Source organism: Triticum dicoccoides, chromosome 1B (assembly GCF_002162155.2).
Source record: "Triticum dicoccoides isolate Atlit2015 ecotype Zavitan chromosome 1B, WEW_v2.0, whole genome shotgun sequence".
Taxonomy (NCBI): Eukaryota; Viridiplantae; Streptophyta; class Magnoliopsida; order Poales; family Poaceae; genus Triticum; species Triticum dicoccoides.
This window is the reverse complement of record NC_041381.1, coordinates 309,520,633-309,541,743: the sequence shown is the minus strand read 5'-3', so window position 1 is coordinate 309,541,743 and position 21,111 is coordinate 309,520,633.

Genomic DNA, 21,111 nt, shown 5'->3' with positions numbered 1-21,111 from the left:
TTCACAGGGTTAGAAGTTAGCTTTTGCACATGTCAGATTAGAGTGACAGCCAGAACAGGTCAGAAGAGCAGATTGACATGAGCAAGGGCACTAGTCCCTCAAGTTCTACAGATGAAGGGAGCAGAAGCACTCCTAGCAACCTGCTCAAGGCTGCTACCAGGCAAAGGAGGAAGAGAACTTCAGACTCAGAGGATGAGGACTATAAAGCTGAAGAAGATGAGGCTACTTCCAATAAAGTAGTGCTCGAGAAGGAATATGGCTCAGCAAAGAATACAAAGCCAGGCCTCAACAAGAAAGTTCCTACCAAGAGGACACCAATTCCCAAAGCCAGAAGGTCCACTCAAGTGCCAGAAAAGACTGAACCCAAAGAGGCACCTGAAAAGAAAGTCACTTCTTCCAAACCCAAGAAAGTTCCCGCTGGAGAGACTATGAAGTTCACCATAGAATCAGAGGATGAAGGTGCTCAGGACAAGAAAAAGAAGCAAGCAAGAACCACAACTGCCCAGGTTCTTGGAAAGCCCTCTATGAGAAGAGATTCTGAAGAGGAAGAAGAGGTTGCTGCACCAGCACCCAAGGCACCCAAGCTTATGGGTGATGCTATAAAATCAGGGGCTGCAACATCTAAGCCCAAGGAAGCAACCAAAGCTGCCTCCAAGGCCAAGCTTATACCAAAGAGGAATACTAGGATATTCCAGCTGCTGAGAAGAACAAGGCCCCAGTGCCAAATGTTGCTGAAGAAGAAGATGAAGAAGGACAGGTCCTAAGGAAGCTCAAGCCCAAGATACCAGACCACAATGATGCCCATCATGTGGCTGAGGACATGAGGATTAGGAAGGACTCAGGGTTGAGGCTATGGAGGATGGAAGATCCATATGCCTCAAGGAGAAGAACTGATGTTGACTACAGGTTCCATACAAAGGAATAACAAGACTTCTATGAGACAATTCTATTGGATAAGAAGCCCATAGTTTGTGACATGAGGTGGGTCGACTGGACCTACATCAAGGACAATGAAGAGCACTATCCTGGAGTGCAAGACAGCTTTGTTGCTTGTGGAGTTGCTGATTTTTTTGGGCAAAAGCTCACCCACTGGAATGATGAGCTTATCATGCAATTCTACTCCACAGCACACTTTTATCCAGATGGAGGAATTGTTTGGATGTCAGAAGGCACTAGATACCAGTCAACTGTTGAAGAATGGGCAAGTCTGATAAATGCCCCAAAGGAAAATGAGGATGACCTGGGTATCTATGCAAAGAAGAAGATGGATCACAATTCCATGGCACACATGTACAAGGAGATCCCAGACAAGGCAGTTGAGACACATAAGTTTGGATCAATCCACTTTCTGTTGTCAGGGCTACCAACTATCAATTGGATTCTGAGGCACACTCTGTTGCCTAAGTCTGGTGACCATAACATGATCAGAGGGAATGCCATCAACATGTCGCATGTGTTTGATGTGCCACAAAAGTTTAAACTCATGAGCCTTATGATTGAAACCATTAAGAGGACTGCAGCAGATCAGAAGAGGAGCTGTGGATATGCACCTCAGATTCAGGAGTTGATAAACTCAAAGATGGGCACAGGGAAATATCAATTGGATAAGGAACATTTTCCACTTTATCCAGACTTTGAGGACAATGAGGTTGTTATTAATGAGAATGATCCATCATCAGTTCAAGCTCAAGAGAAGAAGGAGAAGGCAAAGAAGGAGAAGGCTGCCAGGATGCCAACTCAAGAGGAGGCATCTGAGTATTTCTTGAAGAACAAGCAGGAGCAGCTTGGTTACTTAATAGCATCAACACTGAGAATTGAGAAGGGACTGGCCACCCTCACTCAGAATCAGGAGAGCCTGGAGAGAATCATGGAACTCAAATTCCATGACCTTGAGGTCAAAGTAACTGAGATTCAGTCAGTGGTAGAGCAGCTGCAGGATGACATGCAGGAGAGGCAGGGCAAGAATACAACTAATGTGTTTGCCAGAGTGCCCAGAGCCCAGAGGTCAGTTGCAGTACCTGTGACAGACACCAGAGCAACATCTTTAGCACCAGCTACTGCCCCTTCAGCTCTAGTGCAACCAGCTCTAGCATCAACTCCAGCACCCTCTACTTCAACTGAAGCCTTCGTCCTTGGAGTTATCCGGACACCACCACCTGAAGATCAAGCCTAAGAGTCGATCTAGCACTATGCATTTTCTATGAACTTTTTGGTAACTTGTTCCCAAAGGGGGAGAAAAATGTATAGATCATAGGCTTCGAGAGAGAGAGTGTTGCTTTTGTTCTCTCTTGCTTTTATTTGGTGGTTAAACTTGTTTTCTTTTGATTGCTTGTGATACTATGCTTGTGAGACATTGATGATCATGTGTTTGATCATAAGCTACACCTATGCATGTTTGATGATATTATCTTGTCTATCCTATGTGATCATTCACTTTGCTTGGTGATGAGTGCATGTTTTCAATGTTTATTATTTTGAGCGCTCCACCAAGATGTATGTGACATGGAAGAGTAACCCATGAGCCTAATTCATTGTGCATTTGCAGTCCAAAGCAAATCTTAAACTATGCACAAATTTAGGGGGAGCTCTTGCTTATCACATACTTCTCAAAGCGATGATGTTGTTAAATCTTATTATCATTTGTCGAAGCTTTGATCTATATGTTGTCATCAATTACCAAAAAGGGGGAGATTGAAAGTGCAACTATCCCTAGGTGGTTTTGGTAATTCATAACAACATATAGCTCATTGAGCTAATGCTATTCCAAGACTATTATTTCAGGAAAGCTCAATGAATGGCATGGCATGGATGATGAAAGTGGATCCCTCAAAATACTAAGGACAAAGGATTGGCTCAAGCTCAAAAGCTCAAGACTCTTCATTTTACATTTTAGTGATCCAAGATCACATTGAGTCTATAGGAAAAGCCAATACTATCAAGGAGGGATGAGGTGTTGCTTAATGAGCCTCTTGCTTCATGTGCTTAGTGATATGCTCCAAAACCCTCAACTACTTACTCACATCCACAAATGACCTAAACCCAAAGCCAAAATCAGTCACACCGATTCTTCCTATCCGACGCCACCGATTCCAAAAGTCATAGCCACTGCCACAAACCCTAAGCAAATCGGTCTTACCAATAGGGATCTCGGTCTCACCGAGATGGGATTGTAATCTCTCTGTTTCCCTTCGTAACGTTTCGGTCTAACCGAAGTGAGCGATCGGTCCCACCGAGATTGCAATGTAAACTCTCTGTTTCCCTTTTGTAACATTTCGGTCTCACCGAAAAGAGAAAATCGGTCCCACCGAGTTTACCTGACCAACTCTCTGGAAAGATTATTACCAAATCGGTCTCACCGAGTTTGTGTAATCGGTCTTACCGAGATTACGTTATTCCCTAACCCGAACCGAATCGGTCTCACCGAGATGCATGTCAGTCCCACCGAAAATCACTAACGGTCACTAGGTTTACTAAATCGGTCCGACCGAGTCTATTGAATCGGTCCCACCAAGTTTGGTAAATTGTGTGTAACGGTTAGATTTTGTGTGGAGGCTATATATACCCCTCCACCTCCTCTTCATTCGTGGAGAGAGCCATCAGAACAAACCTACACTACCAACTTACCATTTCTGAGAGAGAACCACCTACTCATGTGTTGAGGCCAAGATATTCCATTCCTACCATATGAATCTTGATCTCTAGCCTTTCCCAAGTTGCTTTCCACTCAAATCTTCTTTCCACCAGATCCAAAACCTATGAGAGAGAGAGTTGAGTGTTGGGGAGACTATCATTTGAAGCACAAGAGCAAGGAGTTCATCATCAACGCACCATTTGTTACTTCTTGGAGAGTGGTGTCTCCTAGATTGGCTAGGTGTCACTTGGGAGCCTCTGACAAGATTGTGGAGTTGAACCAAGGAGTTTGTAAGGGCAAGGAGATCGCCTACTTCGTGAAGATCTACCGCTAGTGAGGCAAGTGCTTCATGGGCGATGGCCATGGTGGGATAGACAAGGTTGCTTCTTCGTGGACCCTTCGTGTGTGGAGCCCTCCGTGGACTCGCGCACCCATTACCCTTCGTGGGTTGAAGTCTCCATCAACGTGGATGTACGATAGCACCACCTATCGGAACCACGCCAAAAACATCCATGTCTCCAATTGCGTTTGAATCCTCCAAACCCTTCCCTTTACTTTCTTGTAAGTTGCATGCTTTAATTTCCGCTGCCTATATACTCTTTGCATGCTTGCTTGAATAGTGTGATGATTGCTTGACTTGTCCTAAAGTAGCTAAAATCTGCCAAACTCTAAAATTGGGAAAAGGTTAAGTTTTTAATTGGTCAAGTAGTCTAATCACCCCCCCTCTAGACATACTTCAAGGTCCTACAATGTGGGACTGCAGAAAGGGAGATTGGTTTTGCTATCCTCCTCATCCAACTCCGTGCCTAATCTTCTCCAACAAGTAGTTAGTCCTAAAGAGAGATCACAGAGGTGATTGGCTTCTATTTGTGTGTGTTATGTTTCATCTTCTAGTTCTACTATTATTGTAATCACACTGACTGGATATCTTTGCAAACAGGGATGGTCCGCTCGATTTTAGTGGAGCTGCACAAAATGATCGGATTGTGGTGTCCTCCATACACCTCTTTTTTGGCTACAGAGCTGGGTGAAACTAGCTGCCAAGCAATGAACACTGTGCCCAGGAAATGGAGCCATGCCTACGAACATCATCGATCAATTATATATTTTTCTTTATTTGTACACCTTCTCACAACTTTGTCTTCAGTTGTGATGTGAATATTGGCGCTGATCTGCGAACCATTGAGATGCATTAGCAACCATGGTAGTTTCATTTGTATTTGATGGAATGTTGTAACGAGATAATCTTGAGGCAAGAGGACACATGAATGCTAGTTGAAACCTTTTTTTCCTGCGGGAACCAAAGTTGAAACCTTCATAGCATCACAGTACAATTTCATTAAAATTATGCGTACATATAAACAAATCATGAAGGATTGATAGCAATGCCAGAAACTATTCAACTTCCTTTCGCCGACATGTGGGACATCCTTCATCCGGCTCCACCTGAAATGTGGCAATATTGAGTGCACAACTACAGTGAAAGATTCACCCTGGTCGTTGCACCGCAGTAGTAATGACTAGTAAGCAGTCAAATCACAGAGCCCCACCTTCGCCACAGTAAGTTACTCGGCGAAGCAACCATCATTTCTCTGTTCCTTGAATCTGCTGGTACTCCCATATTCCCAGAGTAATAAGTTGCTCGGGCGAAGCAACCATCACTTCACCTTTCCCACGGTAAGTACTAGTACCTCCCTTTTTTACTCTAGAAACAACCACACACAAATATTGCCAGTAGCAGCACAACAACTGAATCAAAAATCGAAACCAACCAATGAACTACTACTAATGGTGAGCGTTTGCTAGTATCATCTACTCCGTCTGTCCATGTATACAGGGCTTAATGCGTTTTCCAAGACTAACTTTGGCCCCGTTTGGATCCATGGGTTAGAGTTAGTTTGAGCTAGTTGGGGCTCAAATAGCCTAAAGTATCAAAGCATGAGGGTCAAGGGCTCCTTTGATTCACAGGGTTTAGGAAGCGCGGGAATAGGAAACATACAGGAATAGGATGTACCGTCCGCTAAAATCCTACGTTGGGTAGCAAAACAGAGGATTTTTTTTCAAGAAGTCCAACTCATGATTGTTTTCCTGTAAAAATGAACTAATAAGTTCCTATAGGATTGGTTCCTGAGGAATGCAATCCTAAGAATCAAACAACATGTAAAGGGAAAATTCCAGAGGGTGTCAATCCTGTAAATACCTATCCAAACCCTGTAAATCAAAAGAGGCCTAAATCGGAGCAACTTGCACTGAACCCACCAAAAGAATATCCCACCCAAGAGGTGCTCATTGGAGATAGTTCTCATTGGGCCCACTGAAAAATCACTTTTCTCTCTCCATCAAGTGCATTTATTGTCAATCTAACCCTATCACCCAAACACATCTTTGGCTACAGTTAGTTCAGGGTTAGTCATGAGTTAGTCTAACCTCTAGCTAAGTTAGAGTATCCAAACAGGAGCAGTATAGGACATGCATGTTGCTCAAAGCATACAGTCAAATTCGTACGAGAAAGGATCTTTTTTTAACAGAACGTGAGAGGATCTTCGAATGATATAATTTTTAAATTATATAAAATCTTATCAATAGTCAAAGGCATCCTTGAAGAATGCATTAGGCCCTATATAAAATATTATCAATAGTCAAAACCAAGTGTTCTAAACGAGTTCAAAACGAGAAACTGGACCAACACACGGCACGGCACACCTGTCTCGTTTGGTTCATCGGTCAAAGCGCTTCCTCTTCTTGGCATAACAATAGAGTACATTATTTTTTTGGAATGCTCTTGGCATGTCGCTAACATGTGATGAGTTAACCGACCTCAATAGACGGCAAAAATGCCAGCCCGCCGCACTTTGAGAGAGACGAGGAGCGAGAAGCGATATGGGCTGCTGGATTAGGTATCGCACGGAGGCCAAGAAATATGGTGATAGTGTGGGTTAGCCATCTAGTATGATGTAACTACACTAGGCTTCCGTGTTTCGTACTCTTCCAGTCCACTATGGAGATGATTGGTTGATTTTATATCACTGAAATGATATAAAATATTATGAGTGCAGATGCTCCACCATGAGGTTCCTTGCTCCTTCTCGGTCATCGGGAATCTATGTTCTTCCACTCTTTTTTTGCGTTAGCTATGTTCATCCTTTTGCCAACACGCGGCAACTCGCAGAACGACGAGAAGCTTGCTTACTACGCCTTCTCCCTCGCCAACGCGTGCACGGTGGCTCACAGAACGAGGAGAAACTTTTCCTTACAAGCGGTGGACGTGCAGCAGTTCATAGTGGGAGTGATAACCCACAAGTATAGGGGATCACAATAGTTTTCGAGGGTAGAGTATTCAACCCAAATTTATAGATTTGACACAAGGGGAACCAAAGAATATTTGAAGGTATTAGAAGTTTAGTTGTCAATTCAAGCACACCTGGAGATTAATTATCTGCAGCAAAGTGATCAGTAGAAAAGTAGTTTGATAGTTTTGATAGTAGTGACAGCAGCAACAGTAACAGTAACAGTGCGTCTAGGCGGTCTGATTTAACATGTGTATTTAAGTAGCCACCTTAAGTTAACCATTAATTAACAATACTCACATCTGTAATGGATACACTCACCCAAACCACGTCTACGAGCATAGCATAGCAATCCTGAGCATAACGTAGAAGTAACTCCCAAAGTTTTGATAATAAAAGGACAATAGGTTCTACCTCATCATCTACTTCCCAAACCCACATGTTAAATCAGATCCTAACCATGCAATATTTGAGGGTTGTATCTAATGCATAAAACGGGGTAATAAAGGGATATGATCAAAGTGTTACTTGCCTTGCTGATGATCTGCAAAACCTAGAGACTCGTAGTAGCACGCTTCGCACTCCGGGAATTCTATTGCAAACAAACAAGAACATACATAAGCACTCAACTAGAAGCATGGGTAAAACTCAAATAAGAAGATCTAACCACAAAGCTCAACTGAAGAACTCTGGTTTAAAAAAAGAATCAAATCAAACGGAGCAACGAAACTCAAACAACGAAAGAAACAAGATTCGTTTACTATTCTGGATTAAAGTCAAATTTTACAGTAACAAAATCTTGTTCAAGTTGGTTAAACAGAAAGAGGGTTTCGAGACAAAGATTTAGGCGCTTGTTTCATCTTATTTGGATAAATGAGCGAAAAGATAAACTAGATCAAAGACCAGGGCAGAAATCGCGATTGAAAATAATCACAGAAAAACCCTGGAAAATAAAACGAGACGATTAGGCTAACGAACGAACGTTTGCTGTCTGCGAGTAACTGACGAACAACGTTCGTTAAAACGAATGTACGGACGAACGTCCGCTAAATAACTAAACCAAAAAAATCGAACCGATCTATAAAAAACTAGATCTAGGTTTCTAAAAAACTGATCGGTTTTCTGAGAAAAACCGAGACGGCGGCGGCGGTGGTTTCTACCTCGGCGAGGTCGGCGGCCAGATCGGGTGGTGGCGGCGGCGGCTCTGGTGGGGTCGGGTGGCGGGGCGGCGGCGGTGCGGTGCGGCGGCGCGGGGCGGCGGCGGGATCGGGTGGCGGCTTGGGCTGGTGGCGGGGTCGGGCCTCGCCCTTTAAAGGCCGGCCGGGCGGTGTCCGGGTCGGGCACGGCCCGTTAGGTCGGTGCATTTTAAAAAAAACTGACATGGAAAACAAATAAAAGAAATACTAAACGAAGTCCAAAAATCCCGAAATAAATTTTCAGAGTCCTCTAATAATATTGCGGACAAAGTGAACATTTATTTGGGCCACTAATACAATTTTGAAAAAACGCATTTTTTTCCTAATTCAAATAAAATAGCAATAAAAGTCCAAATAAAATTCTTATTTGATTTTGACATTTTTCCTCCAATATTTCTTTTATTTTGGAGAAGTCGTTTTATCTTCTCTCTTTTATTTTAATATTGAAAATATTCGAAGACAAAAATGATTAAAACCAGAATGATCCCCTTTTCAATATTTGATAAAATTCAAATATGAAAATAAACGAAATCCCCAACTCTCTCCGTGGGTCCTTGAGTTGCTTAGAATTTCTAGGATCAACCAAAATGCAATAAAATATGATACGCATATGATGACCTAGGTATAACATTCCAAATTGGAAATTTGGGATGTTACAAACCTACCCCCCTTAAGATGAATCTCGCCCTCGAGATTCGGGTTGGCTAGAAAATAGGTGCGGGTGGTCCTTCCGTAGGTCTTCCTCTCATTCCCAGGTGGCTTCATCCTCGGTATGGTGGCTCCACTGAACTTTGCAAAACTTGATAACCTTGCTGCGTGTGACTGGGCTGGCAAACTCGCGAATCTTCACTAGTTTCTCCTCGTAAGTCAAATCGCTATCCAGTTGAATCGCTTCCAGTGGCAATGTATCTCTCAAAGGAATATCGGCCATCTCTGCGTGGCCCTTCTTCAACTGGGAAACGTGAAGCACATCGTGAACTCCTGACAATCCTTCTGGCAGTTCCAGCTTGTAAGCAACCTCTCCCATACATTCCAAAACTTTGTATGGTCCCACAAAACGTGGAGCTAACTTTCCTTTAACTCCAAAATGCTTAACTCCTCGAAGTGGGGACACATGAAGGTATACTCTATCTCTGACTTCGTAAACTGTCTCCTTGCATTTAGAATCCGCATAACTCTTCTGTCTGGACTGGGCTACCTTGAGTCTGTCGTGAATCAGTTTAACTTTCTCTTTAGACTCCTTAATCAAATCTGGTCCAATCAACTGACGGTCTCCAACTTCATCCCATAGCAACGGTGTCCTACACCTCCTTCCATACAAAGCTTCAAAAGAGGCCATCTTCAAACTGTCTTGATAACTGTTGTTTAAAAGAACTCTACATACGGCAAATTGTCATGTGAACTAGATCCATAGTCTAGCGCACAAGCTCTCAACATGTCCTCCAGAATCTGATTGACTCTCTCGGTCTGTCCATCTGTTTGTGGATGAAAGGTTGTACTAAACTCTAGCCTAGTACCCAAAGTCATGTATATCTTTGCCAACTTTGCACTTGTATAAGTGGTCTTCATTGGGATGAAATGATCTACTTTCGTCAACCAATCGACTACAACCCATATCGAGTCATAGCCTGAGCGGGTCCTGGGCAATCCCGTGATGAAATCCATGCCTAGCTTGTCCCACTTCCATTCGGGTATCGGCAATGGCTATAGCAATGCGGCTGGCTTCTGATGCTCTGCCTTAACTCTTTGACATACATCACATACGACTACATACTCAGTAATATCCTTCTTCATTCCGGTCCACCAGAAACTTTCCTTCAAATCCAGATACATCTTGGTGTTTCCTCGGTGAATCGAATATGGCAAATCGTGGGCCTCCTGCGGAATCAACTTCCTGATCTCGGGGTCATTAGGCACATATACGCGATCCTCAAACCATAAGGTATCATGCTCATCCTCACGAAATCCTTTAGCCTTTCCTTTGCTCATACTTTCCTTTATCTCGGCAATCTCCTTGTCAATCTTCTGTGCTTCTCTGATCTTATCCATCAAAGTAGACTAAATTTCCAATGCTGCTACATAACCTCTCGGAACTATTTCCAAACATAGCTCACGAAGATCCTCTGCTAACTCCTTGGGTAATCCTCCGGTCATGAGCGTATTGACATAACTCTTGCGACTCAATGCATCGTCTACTACATTAGCCTTTCCGGGGTGATAGTGAAACTTCATATCATAATACTTAATGAGCACCAACCATCCCCTCTGCTTGAGGTTCAACTCCTTCTGCGTGAAGATATACTTCAAACTCTTGTGATCCGTGTATACCTCACAATGGTTTTCAATGAGAAAATGTCTCCAAGTCTTCAACGCATGCACTACTGCTACTAACTCCAAGTCATGTGTAGCATAATTTTGCTCATGAGGTTTAAGCTGTCATGAGGCATATGAACAACTATTCCCTCCTGCATAAGCATTGCTCCATGTCCTCGATGAGAAGCGTCGCAATAAACTTGATAATCCTTATGTTGATCTGGAAGAATCAACACTGGGGCTATAACCACATGTTTCTTCAACTGCTGAAAACTGGCCTCACACTCCTCAGTCCATTTGAATTTGGTGTCCTTCTTCAACAACTCTGTCATCCACTTTGCAATCCTGGAGAAATTCTCAATGAACCTCCGGTAATATCCTGTGAGTCCAAGAAAACTCCTGATCTCTCCAACTGACGTGGGTGCTACCCATTTAGTCACAGAAACAACCTTGGTGGGGTCTACTGCTATTCCTTCTCAGGATATAACATGTCCGAGAAATCCAACTTCCTTCAACCAAAACTCAAATTTGCTAAACTTGGCATATAATTGGTGTTCCCTGAGCTTCTTGAGAACCAAACGCAAATGCTCCTTATGCTCCTATTCATTCTTTGAGTAGACCAATATATCATCAATGCACACTACGATGAACTTATCCAAAAACTTCATAAACACTTTCTTCATCATGTTCATGAAATAGGCAGGCGCGTTAGTCAGACCAAATGACATAACGGTATACTCATATAGCCCGTACCTTGTGGTAAAAGTTGTCTTATGTATATCCTGCTATCCAATCTTCAGCTGGTGGTATCTTGATCACAGATTGATCTTGGAAAATACTTTAGCTCCTTGCAACTGGTCAAACAAATCATTGATCATCCGCAGTGGGTACTTGTTCTTGATCGTCACTTCATTCAACGCACGATAATCAACAACCATCCTTAATGATCCATCCTTCTTCTCCACTAGAAGTACTGGGGCTCCCCAAGGTGATGAACTTGGTCGAATGTAACCTTTATCCAGTAACTCCATAATCTGCTTCTTAATTTCCTCCAAATCCTATGTGGGCATCCGATAAGGTATATTTGATATTGGCCCGGTGCCTGGCAAAAGTTCAATCAAAAACTCAATGTCTCTATCTGGTGGCATGCCTGGAAAATCCTCTCGAAATACATCAGGGAAATCCTTCACCACTGGTACTTCCTCATGTACAACTCCTGATAAGGAATTCACTTGAGTCCTCTTCAGCACATGTCAGGATACATACTTAATCCTTCTTCCTTCTGGGGTGGTGAGCATATAATTGACTTACTGGCGCAGTCAATGTTCCCTCCATACTTTGATAACCAATCCATGCCTAATATTACATCCAGTCCTCGCGACTCCAATATTATTAGGTCTGAGGGGAACACATAGTTACCAACCCTTAATGGTAACTGATCACACCATAGGCTGGTGAGGGAATCCCGGACTAGGGGGTGTCCGGATAGCCGAACTATCATCTTTGGCCGGACTCCAAGACTATGAAGATACAAGATTGAAGACTCCGTCCCGTGTCCGGATGGGACTTTCCTTGGCGTGGAAGGCAAGCTTGGCGATACGGATATATAGATCTCCTACCATTGTAACCGACTCTGTGTAACCCTAGCCCTCTCCGGTGTCTATATAAACCGGAGGGTTTTAGTCCGTAGGACGAACAACAATCATACCATAGGCCAGCTTCTAGGGTTTAGCCTCTCTGATCTCGTGGTAGATCCACTCTTGTACTACCCATATCATCAATATCAATCAAGCAGGAGTAGGGTTTTACCTCCACCGAGAGGGCCCGAACCTGGGTAAAAACATCGTGTCCCTTGTCTCCTGTTACCATCTGCCTAGACGCACAGTTCGGGACCCCCTACCCGAGATCCGCTGGTTTTGACACCGACAGCTGGCCATATACTATGCTCCTGGCGAGGTTACTAACATGGGTGACCTAAGGGCTTGGGTTGGCAGGTTATACTTGTCCACAAATTCCCTTGATATGTATGAATGTGATCCACCAGTATCAAAAAGAACGATTGTAGTAAATGACTTGACCAAAAACTTACCTATAACTGCATTTGGTTGTGCTTCAACCTTCTCCATGCTAACGTGGTTCACTTGTCCCCTGTTGAAAGGGTTGGGCTTCTTCCCAGAGCTTCCATTGCCATTTCCATTCTTTGCTTCAAAACACTCGGTGGTGTAGTGTCCATTCTTCCCGCACTTGAAACAAGTATTTTGACTTAGATCATTCTTGGCGGGCGTTGCAGGGTTGGAACAGTTCTAGCCGTTGCTTCCTCCATTCCCATTCCCATTCTTGGGGCCACTATGGTTATGCAAACTTCCTCCATTGCAATTATGGCCTCCATGGTTATGGTGAATGTGTCCTCCCGAGTTTGGGGTAAAACGAGGTCTCTATTGAGCTCCTGAATTGTACTTCCCTTGTCTGTACTTCCTCTTGCGGCTATCTATCTGCTGCTGCTTCCCTTCAATCATAAGAGCTCTATCTACCAACTCATGGTAGTTGTTGCAGGTTGCCACCATCAACTACATGCTTAGCTCATCATTTAGTCCTTCCAGAAACTTCTCCTACTTAGCGGCATCCGTAGTTACGTTATCAGGGGCATAACGTGCTAACTTACTAAAGTCATCCACATACTGGCCCACTATGCATCCTCCTTGGTGCAGGTTGCGAAACTCACACTTCTTCATGTTCATAGCTCCTGCTGAAACATGGACAGTGCGAAAAGCCTGCTGAAACTGGTCCCATGTAATAGTGTCAATGGGGTAAGTGGCTGTGAAATTCTCCCACCATGATGCTGCGAGTCCATCAAGTTGATGTGCAGCAAAAAGCACTCTCTCCGCATCTGTGCATCCTACAGTGGTCAGCTCCCTTCCAATCTTGCGGAGCCAATCATCTGCAACAATCGGCTCGGTGCTACTAGAGAACACCGGCGGATTCAGTCTTAGAAAACGGGCTAAGTGATCAACAGGTGGTGGTGGTGGGTTGTTGTTGTTGTTCACTTGGTTCTGATTCTGGACTAGTAGCTGCATCAAGGTATTCTACTGCTGGATCAACTGAGTGAGCTCCGGTGGGAAAGCAAATCCGTTGTCATGTCTCAGAGGCATCTGATGGGTTTAGAAAAGGTGAGAAAACATAATAGAATGAGGTCTAAAGGGAAAACACTACCCATATGCACATGAGACAAACACAAACATATCACTTCAATCAATTCACACGATGGCTGACAATCGGTCTAACTATCGTTACAAAAGTGCTCGGACTATACTATATACATGGGGGAATACTACTATTGATATGGTGGTCGACTAGAAGTTTTAATCAGTAGAAGACTCCATGATATCCGCTCCAGCTTCATCAACATAGTCATCATCACTATCGTCGGGGCCTGAATCAGTGTCGTCGATGATGATGTAGTCCTCTAAACGAATGTCCATGGAATCGTCGTCATCTCCTCCTGGTGCGGGGTCTCCCATGAATACTCCTAGCTACCTCATCAGGTCGTCATTCTTATCCACTAGTATCGTCATTTCCTCCTCATATCCATCGCGTGTAGACTTGAGTTCCTCTTCTAGCTCCGTAATCCCGGTCATTGCCTTCTTCATATCTATCATGCCTACACACATCTGGTTCTCCTGGCGACGAATGTGTTGGTTTAACTCCTGGATGAAAGCTGCAATGGACCTGTCCCTCCTAGTGTTGATCATCTCCCATTTCTCAACTCGGCGCCCACATATATATCTGGTAGGTAGTGTCCTTGAGATCCTTGTGGTAAACTTCTCCAATGCGTCCATAGCGATGTGGGCTGCCATGCTCTTTCCTAGACTCCAAGCTGGTGCATCAAAGGTAAACTCTATGGGCTCAGTGACTGGCATGAACGTCCTTCCTGGAGCTTGAACTTGACTCATCCAACGCTCCTCTTCTGGTAACGTGGCAATGTAGGTCCCGGTGAAACTTGGTATTCCGATGTTCAGGTACCTAGTAACTTCCTTCAAGTGTCGTCCAAAAGGTGTATCTTCATCCAGTTGCGTAAACTTGCTCCTTGATTCTGCCATCCTATAGAGTAGAAAAGGGAGAGGAGTCAGAAATGAGTAGAGAAGAGTGACCTATGTTTTATCTTAGTAGTCGTGTCCTAAAGTCAGCGTGTGCTCTGATTCCATCTAGTAGTGACCAGACCTAAAACAGTCTAGTCTCTGTGCATCAGTGTTATCCCTGGATCGGTAATGCTGACACGCACAATACTTGAGGATTTATAACAGAGTTTCAATCACACACTTATTACATCAAATGTCTCAAAAGAGAACTTATTACAATAATATGGCTTAAGGCCATCTAAATAAGATAACAGCGGAAGGCTTGGAAGATAAAGTGAGTCCATCAACTCCAACGGCATAGCTGAGTGAACGACAACGACCTATGGCACCTTACCCGTCGTCTGAAAAGTCCGCAACATGATATGTTGCAGTCCGAAATGGGTCAGCACATGGAATATGCTGGCAATGTAACACATAGAGTAATGAACAGGTAAATGCTATCACTACATGCATATATGGCTGGTGGAAAGCTCTATGGTTACAGTTTTGCATAAATCCGAATTTTCCGTACAACAAAGGGATAAATTTTATTTAACTATCATGGTGGTTGTTAAACATTGAGAAGGTTCCTCCAACTCAATACCAATTAAGCAATATCAATTAACCCAATCAAATTAATTTTAGGGTGATGAGATCAACATGATAATCCAAGAACCAGATACTCAAGATGTCCATAACGGGGACACGGCTAACCATGATTAGTTTGTACACTCTGCAGAGGTTTGCGCACTTTTCCCCACAAGACTGGATCTCCTCCATTGAATTTCTCGCACTACATGATGTTTGAGAAACGGATGACCGAGACATAGTGTTTCAGAAGCATTAACTCTTTACTCTGGGTAGACAGTACCACCTACATCCCCTACATCTGCTAGTCTACCACTGAAAGAGGTCACACAACTTATTCAACTATGCCAGAGACCATATTGGCTTGTGGCTGCACACAGAAGTTTCTAGCATGAATAATCTTATGATCCCTTTGAGCCTGGGTGGCGAACCGTAGGATGATCACACTGGTACTCCGGGATATCCTGGGACAACACTGGATTCTCCAGGTGCCCTGACAACCAGGTGCCTTGACAACCAATGGGTATTCCATGGTGCCTCAACCAATCCACCCAGATGTGTATTTAAGTAGCCACCTTAAGTTAACCATTAATTAACAATACTCACATCATTCATGGATACGCTCACCCAAACCACATCTACGAGCATAGCATAGCAATCCTGAGCATAACCTAGAAGTAACTCCCAAAGCTTTGATAATAAAAGGGCAGTAGGTTCTAACACATCATCTACTTCCCAAACCCACATGTTAAATCAGATCCTAACCATGCAATGTTTGAGGGTTGTATCTAATGCATAAAAATTGGATAATAAAGGGATATGATCAAAGTGTTACTTGCCTTGCTGATGATCTGCAAAACCTAGAGACTCGTAGTAGCACGCTTCGCATCCGGGAATTCTATCGCAAACAAGCAATAACATACATAAGCACTCAACTAGAAGCACAGTAAAACTCAAATAAGAAGATCTAACCAGAAAGTTCAACTGAAGAACTCCGGTTTGCAAAAAGAATCAAATCAAACGGAGCAACGAAACTCAAACTACGAAAGAAACAAGATTCATTTACTATTCTGGACTAAAGTCAAATTCTACAGTACCAAAATCTTGTTCAAATTGGTTAAACAGAAAGAGGGATTCGAGACGAAGATTTAGGCGCTTGTTTCATCTGATTTGGATAAATGAGCGAAAAGATAAACTAGATCGAAAATCAGGGGAGAAATCGCGATAAAAATAATCGCAGAAAAACCCTGGAAAATAAAACAAGATGAACAGGCTAACGAACGAACATTTGCTGTCTGCGACTAACTGACGAACAACGTTCATTAAACCGAACGTACGAACGAACGTCTGCTAAATAACTAAACGAAAAAAACCGAACAGATCTAAAAAACTAGATCTAGGTTTCTAAAAAATCGATCGGTTTTCTGAGAAAAACCGAGATGGCGGCGGAGGCGGTTTCTACCTCGGCGAGGTCGGCGGCGGCGGTGGCGGGATCGGGTGGCGGCTTCGGCGGCTCCAACGGGGTCGGGTGTCGGGGCGGCGGCTGCGGCGGGGCGGCGTCGTCGGCGTGAGGTGGTGGCGCGGGGCTGCGGTGGGATCAAGTGGCAGCTTGGGCTGGCGGCGGGGTCGGGCCTCCCCCTTTAAAGGCCGGTCGGGCGGTGTCCGGGTCGGGCACGGCCCGTTAGTTCGGTGCACTTTTTTACAAAAAAACTGACGCGGAAAAACAAATAAAATAAATACTAAACGGAGTCCAAAAATCCTAAAAGAAATTTTCACTGTCCTCTAATAATGTTGCGGACAAAGTGGACATTTATTTGGGCCACTAATGCAATTTTGAGAAAATGCATTTTTTTCCTAATTCAAATAAAATAGCCATAAAAGTCCAAATAAAATTCTTATTTGATTTTAACATTTTTCCTCCAATATTTCTTTTATTTTCGAGAAGTATCCCCTCTCTTTTATTTTAATATTGGAAATATTCGGAGACAAAAATGATTAAAATCAGAATGATCCCCTTTTCAATATTTGATAAAATTCAAATATGAAAATAAATGAAATCCCCAACTCTCTCCGTGGGTCCTTGAGTTGATTAAAATTTCTAGGATCAACCAAAGTGCAATAATATATGATATGCATATGATGACCTATGTGTAACATTCCAAATTGGAAATTTGGGATGTTACACGCAGTTTCTTACCTCCCCTCGTACTTGAGGGAAATTTCTTAGTCTTTGGATCCTTCAGATTCTTCATAGTGATAATATGATAATAATCCCAAGTGACTCAACAAATATAGCTATGCTCCCCAGCAACGGCGCCAGAAAAAGGTCTTGATAACCCACACTACAGGGGATCGCAACTGTTTTTGAGGTTAGAGTATTCAACCCAAATTTATAGATTCGACACAAGGGGAGCCAAAGAATATTTGAAGGTATTAGTAGCCGAGTTCTCAATTCAACCACACCTGAAGATTAATTATCTGCAGCAAAGTGATCAGTAGCAAAGTAGTTTGATAGTAGTGACAGCAGCAACCATAACAGTAGCAGTGATAGTAGTAATTTGTAGCAAGTGTAACAGTGATGATAACAGTAGTAACTTAGCAGAAACAATATAGGACCAATTTATAGGCATTGGATCGGTGACTTGTTGGATGATATTCATCATGTGACAGTTATAACCTAGGGCGATACGACACTAGCTCCAGTTCATCGATATAATGTAGGCATGTATTCCGTAAATAGTCATACGTGCTTTATTAAAAGAACTTGCATGACATCTTTTGTCCTACCCTCCCGTGGCAGCGGGATCCATACTGGAAACTAAGGGATATTAAGGCCTCTTTTTAATAGAGAACCGGAACAAAGCATTAACACATAGTGAATACATGAACTCCTCAAACTACGGTCATCACCGAGAGTGGGCTCGGTTGTTGTCACTCCGGGGTTGTCGGATCATAACCGTAGTAGGTGACTATAACTTGCAAGATCGGATCTAAAACATGGATATAATGATGAATTCATAAATGGTTCAGATCTGAGTTCATGGCACCCAGGCCCAAAGTGACAAGCATTAAGCATAGCAAAGTCATAGCAACATCAATCTAAGAACGTAGTGGATACAAGGGATCGGCCCTAACAAAACTAACTCGATTACATGATGAATCTCATCCAACTCCTCACCGACCAGTGAGCCTACGAAGGAATTACTCACTCCCGGTGGGGAGCATCATGGAATTAGCGATGGAGAAGGGTTGGTGATGACAAAGAACGAAGATCCCCCTCTCCGGAGCCCAAACGGACTCCAGATCTGCCCTCCCGAGGAAGAACAGGGCTTGGCAGCGGCTCCGTCTCGTGGATCGTGATAATTCTCTCTCCCTCATTTCTTCTGGGAATATGTGACTTTATAGTATCAGGGGGGTCGTCGGCGGGGCCACCAGGTGGTTAGAACCCACCTGGGCGTGCCAGGAGAGGGGGGAGCGCCTTGGTGGGTTGTGCCAACCTAGTGGCCCCTCTCTGGTGGGTCTTGGCTCCAAAAATTCTTATTATTGATATAATAAATCCTCGCAAAGTTCCGTTCCATTCTGAGAACTTTTATTTCTACAGAAAAACAACACCATGGTAGTTCTGCTGAATACAGCGTCAGTCCGGGGTTAGTTTCATCCAAATCATGCAAAATAGAGTCCAAAACAAGAGGAAAAGCGTGAGAAAAAGTAGATACATTGGAGACGTATCAGGGAGTAACATTGGTAAGTAACATAGTGCAGTCCAAGACAAGTTTGCTTATGTCGCATGTATTTAATGAGGAGAGATGTGCTTAGAGTAACATAATATGTTACTGTAACATAGCGCTTTCCAAGAGAGGATGAGTCTACAAGGTAATAAATGAAGACAACTAGTATGACACTACTACTATGTTACTTTGCATTATGGAGGTAGTAACTTAGACTAGTGTCATATGCATGACACTAGTCTAAGTTACTCTACACTATGACCAGCCTAAGAGCATGGTTAATAGCATACCCATTTGATGGCTATAAGAAACTGCCATGTCATGTATAGCCATCATTTATAGTCACTCATATAGTAGTGTGGGCTACAAGGTTGGCTATAACATTACTACTAGTACTTTTTCAACCTTCTCTCTTTCTCTTTCTTCACATTGATTCTAATTTGTCTAGGAATCTGCATATAGCTAGGCTCTTGCATGAGAGCCCACTCCCCATAATTTTCCTCGTCATCATCTGAGTCCTAGAAGATCTCACCCACATCATAATTAGTTATGCAGCCGCCTTGATAGGCAACGTGCGCAGAAGGAGTAGAGGCGACTGGGGATGAACCACGTCGTGGGCACTCTGTACGTGCTAGTGTGCGTGCAGCGTGTGTGCTTTTCCATCGGTGCTAGCCCTAAGGCTGAGGCTGCGGTCGTCTTCGTCTCCGACTAGTCATTGAGCAACGACGGAAAAGAGGTGCTGCAAGAGATGCGTAGGCGCCGTTGTGTGTGAGCTTCGCCGTAGCACGATGAACCAGACGTCGCCGCAGATGGCGCATGCCTCCATGCAGCCGAGTGTGTGCGCATGCATGTGTTATTCATGTGCATTCTGTGGCCGAGTGTGTGCACATGCATGTGTTGTGTACGTGCGTTGTGTGCTCCATTTTGTGCGTGTATGTGCATGAGTTGGATCAACATGAGTTAGTGCGTTGGCGTGTGTACATGCGTGGCTTGTTGCATGGTTATCAATATAAACTATAAAACATCTTTAACTTAGCATCCTGATGTATCGTCTCTAGTGGTTAGCAAAGAGTCCATGTTCTTTTATTTGTTTATAGGTTGGCAGGCAGCAAAAACAGGGGAAAACGCGCAAAGTTCCTTGCAGACGCTCCACCGCGAGGTTCCTTGCTCCTTCTCGATCATCGGGAATCTATGTTCTTCAACTCTCTTTTTTATGTGAGCTTTGTTCATCCTTTTGCCAACACGCGAGACATCTAGCATCAAGGTGCACGTGTCATGCAAGAAAATGGAGGTAATCAGATAAGCAGTGCGTAAGTGAGTCGTGCACTTCGATGGCACCTACTATGCAATATTTTTTCTCCTCGATGGCACGTGAATAATGCACGTACACAACATCGGAGCACGGGATGGGGGGGCGGGGGTAGCCATGACATGGTCAACCCTTTTTTGGAGAGAGTACGTACTAAATAACTTTGATGTGTCCCGTCCACTCGTAGAACGACGAGAAGCTTTCTTACTACGCCTTCTCCCTCGCCAGTGCGTGCATGATGGCTCGCGGCACGAGGAGAAACTTTTGCTTACAAGCGGTGGACGTGCAGTAGTTCATTTGGTGTCAGATTGCCAGAAGTATTACTGTAGTACCATCATTATTGTTCGACTTCCGGAAGAGGGAAAGAGCCAAGCGCAAGGTCACCTACTAACCTTAGGCTAGGCATACTGTGAGTAACATAAGTAGGGGTACCTCCTTTTTTTATTCTAGAAACAACCACGCGTGAATATTGGACGGTAGCAGCACAACAACTGAATCAAAAATCGAAACCAACCTATGAACTACTACTACTAGTGAGCGTTTGCTAGTATCATGTACTCCGTATGTCCATGTATATAGGGCTTAATGCGTTTTCCGAGACTAACTTTGGCCCTGTTTGGATCCATGGGTTAGAGTTTGTTTGAGCTAGTTGGGGGTCAAATAGCCCTAAAGTATCCAAACATGAGGGTTAAATTGGAGCAAGTTGCCCCAAACCCACCAAAAAAACTATCCCACCCAAGAGTAACATGTGATGAGTTAACCGACCTCAATAGACGGCAAAAACGCCAGCCCGCCGCACTTTGAGAGAGACGAGGAGCGAGAAGCGGTACGGGCTGCTGGATTACTAGGGCTAGGTGTAGCACGGAGGCCAAGAAATATGGTAATAGCATAGGTTAGCCATGTAGTACTACACTAGGCTGTCGTGTTTCATACTCTTCCGGTCT